Source organism: Aethalodelphis obliquidens, unplaced genomic scaffold (assembly GCF_003676395.1).
Source record: "Aethalodelphis obliquidens isolate GAN/ISIS:26980383/991018 unplaced genomic scaffold, ASM367639v1 scaffold3, whole genome shotgun sequence".
Classification (NCBI taxonomy): Eukaryota; Metazoa; Chordata; class Mammalia; order Artiodactyla; family Delphinidae; genus Aethalodelphis; species Aethalodelphis obliquidens.
The window spans coordinates 31,062,619-31,066,506 of NW_020837947.1; the positions used below are offsets into that span (position 1 = coordinate 31,062,619).

A 3,888-nucleotide genomic window follows, 5' to 3' on the forward strand; every position below is an offset into this window, starting at 1 on the left:
ATGCCTCTTGCAAAGGACCTCCTTCATTCCTCTCCAGAAGAGGAGAAGAGGAAGCACAAGAAGAAGCACCTGGTACAGAGCCCCAGTTCCTACTTCATGGGTGTGGAATGACCAGGACGCTATAAAATCACCACCATCTTCAGCCATGTGCAAATGGTGGTTTTGTGTGTTGCCTGTTCCACTGTCCTCTGCCAGCCTACGGGGAAAAAAGCAAGGTTTACGGAAGAATGCTCCTGTAGACAGAAGCAGCCCTGAAAGCACCCTGAACTAAGGTGAGTGGGAAACCATTCCAATGAACACATTTTGGATTTAAAAATTGTGTGTGTGTGTGTGTGTGTGTGTGGAAGAGGGGGGCAGCTTTGTCCCCATTTCTGGCGCAAAGCTCCCAAAACCCTTGGAATTTCCTGAGTGATAAGAGAAAAGGAAGGATCTTTTGTTTAATATTTGACCTGTTGTCCTCAGTTCCTGAAGTTGCTTCAGAGCCATGAAGGTGAAATGGGTGTCCTGTTATTCATAACCACAACTGAATTTATGTTAATGATGTGACTTTTGGAAATCCACTAAAGATGGTGGGGAAGGTAAGGCTGGTAGCCAGGGGAGTCAACCGTGTGCTTAGAGGTTTGGAACTTTCAGTCCCATCCCTGGTCTCCTGGGAGAGGAGAGAGGCTAGAGATTTGACTTTAGTCACCAATGGCCAATGATTTAATTAATCATGTCTATGTAATGAAGCCTCCATAAAAACCCCCACAGAAGAGGGTTCAGAGAGCTTCCTGGTTGGTGAACACCAGGCTGGAGATGCAGGGAGAGTGGTGTGCCTGGAGAGGGCAGAGAAGCTCAGCCCCATTTCCCTCATTTACCTTGCCTTCTGTATCTCTTCATCTGGCTGTTGGTTCATATCCTTTAATATCCTTTGTAACAAGTTGGTAATCTAGTAAGTAAAATGTCTCTGAGTTCTGTGAGCTGCTCTAACAAATTAATCAAACCTGAGGAAGAGGTTGTGGGAACCTCCAATCTATGGTCAATTGGTCAGCAGCATAGGTGATAATCTGGGTTTGTGATTGGCATCCAGAGGGGGAGGGGCAGCTTGCAAGACTGAACCCTTAACCACTGGGATCGGATGCTATCTCTGAGTAGACAGTGTCAGAATCGAGTTGAATTTAGGACATCAAGGTGGTGTAGGAGCTCCTGGATGATATCTACCTACTTAGGTAGGTAGCTATCATTCCACTACCACGTCGGAATTGGTACCCTTTCCGGAGGGGAATCTGCTCCAGGAACACACTCACAGAGACACCCAGAAATAATGCTTAACTATAGATCTTGGCACCCCATGGCCCAGGCAAGTTGACACAAACTTAACCATTACACCTGTATTTCCAAAATTATGGAAATACACTTGTAGATAGTATGATAGAAGGTAGATAAATGGTGTATGGTGAGAAAATCTATCAGCTCTCTTACTAAAATCAGACACTAGTCATCCAAGCTTTGGAATGGAGGGAGGACCTTCAAGTGAAGGCTGTGACTGGAGTTTGGAGTGGGCACTGGAATCCACAGGCCTGAATAGAGTCTCCAGAAATTCCCTGCACTGAACATCCCTTGTTCCCTGCCTCAAGTGTTTTTGCACATTTTTTACTCCACTGCTGTAGCAAACAGCTTCATGCAGTTAGCACCTGCAGTTAGCACCTTGCCTCAGTTGCTCTTTTTTTAAAAACGTTTATTTATTTATTTGGCTGCGTTGGGTCTTCGTTGCGGCATGCGGGATCTTCGTTGCGGCATGTGGGATCTTAGTTGTGGTGTGCAGGCTCTTCGCGGGCTTCTCTCTAGGTGTGGCATGCAGGTTTTCTCTTCTCTAGTTGTGGCACTCAGGGTCCAGGGCAAGTGGGCTCTGTAATTTGCGACATGTGGGCTCTCTAGTTGAGGCACACGAGCTCAGTAGTTGTGGCGTGTGGGCTTAGTTGCCCCGCGGCACGTGGGATCTTAATTCCCCCCCCTCCCCCCGACCAGGGATCGAACCCGTGTCCCCTGCATTGGAAGGCTGTTTCTTTACCACTGGACCACCAGGGAAGTCCCCTCAGTTACTTTAACTCCCATTTTTACCTTGGGGCTTCCCTGATAGCATAGGGTGAAATGTCTCCAAAGACCTATCTGGCATTCAAGGAAATGCAGACTGGAAGTGTGAGAGTTTTATGCTTCTGGGGACAGCCCTTGGCTGGTGTGGGACAGGAGCCAGTAGGTCCTAGGCTCCTCTTCCTTCCCTTAATGGACAATTCTGAGGCTCTTTGAAAGGTCCTGGCAAGATAGCATCTTTTATTGGCTTTCTCTTCTTTTTTACTCAGGCTCTGCTTTGAAGGGTGAGTAGGATACCCACAGGGTCTGCTTGGGTTATCATAACAAAATACCATCGACTAGGTGGTTTAAACAACAGAAATTAATTTTGTCATAGTTCTAGAAGCTGGAAGTCCCAGATCAAAGTCTGGGAGGGTTGGTTCCTACTGAGAACTCTCTTCCTGGCTTGTAGATAGTCGTCTTCTTGCTATGTCCTCACGTGGCCTTTCCTCGGTGTGTGTGCAGAGAGGGAGCGTAAGCTCTCTGGTGCCTCTTTTGTACGGGCACTAATCCCATTGGCCCAGGCCTGACTCTGTTGACCTCATTTAAACCTAGTTACCTCCCAAAGACCCCATCTCCAAAAACCATTACATTGGGGTTGGAGATTCAATATACGAATTTGGGAAGGACACAAACATTCAGTCCATAACACAGGATAAGACATTCACCTTTCCCTTGGAAAATCACTGTTTTATTTTTACTGGCACAGTTATCCTGGCTTCAGAGGCCACCACTCATTCCTTTTTTAAAAAATTAGTTAGTTAATTAATTAATTTTTGGCTGTGTTGGGTCTTCACTTCTGCGCACAGGCTTTCTCTAGTTGCGTGGAGCCAGGGCTACTCTTCATTGTGGTGCGCGGGCTTCTCACTGCGGTGGCTTCTCTTGTTGCGGAACACAGGCTCTAGGAGCGTGGGCTTCAGTAGTTGTGGCACGTGGGCTCAGTAGTTGTGGCTCACGGGCTCTAGAGCACAGGCTCAGTAGTTGTGGTGCACAGGCTTAGTTGCTCCGCAGCATGTGAGATCTTCCCGGACCAGGGGCTGAACCTGTGTTCCAGGCACTGGCAGGCAGATTCTTAACCACTGCTCCACCAAGGAAATCCACCACTCGTTCTTTTTTTTTTTTTTGCGGTACGCGGGCCTCTCACTGTTGTGGCCTCTCCCATTGCGGAGCACAGGCTCCAGACGCGCAGGCTCAGCAGCCATGGCTCACGGGCCCAGCCGCTCCGTGGCATGTGGGATCTTCCCGGACCGGGGCACGAACCCGTGTCCCCTGCATCGGCAGGCGGACTCTCAACCACTGCACCACCAGGGAAGCCCCACCACTCGTTCTTTAATGCTCTGATCCAAGCCTTAGTTGGTAGCCATAATTAGTGAAATGAATTAATTTCTTGTAGGAGCTGAGTGATATTATTGTGGTTAATTATAGAGAACATGGGCTATAAAATAAGGTTTCCTCTTAGTTCTCTGAGGGCTCCAGTGGGAGCCTAGCTTAGACTTGCCGCTCTGATGACTGATATCAGATTACCCTAGATTAGGTGTTCTCAGCCCTGTCTGCACAATAGAATCATGGGGGAGAAGGGTGAAAAATACCAATGCCTTAGCTCATCTCCAGCTTCTAATTTGGTTGCTCTGGTTCAGGATTGAAGCTTCAGTATTTTTAAATTGTAATGCGCAGCCTCAGAGGTGCAGGCTACAGTCCAACCATCCTACACTGGCCTATACAAAATTGTCCACTACCTGCTGTGAATTTTAAGGTTTAATGTGGGGCTATATTTAACAA

General features: G+C 47.7%; 1 pseudogene; it reads left to right on the top strand.

Moving 5' to 3' along the window:
• LOC113609263 (40S ribosomal protein S27-like) lies at nucleotides 1-661 on the top strand (annotated as a pseudogene).
• Nucleotides 662-3,888: the final 3,227 nt, after the last annotated feature.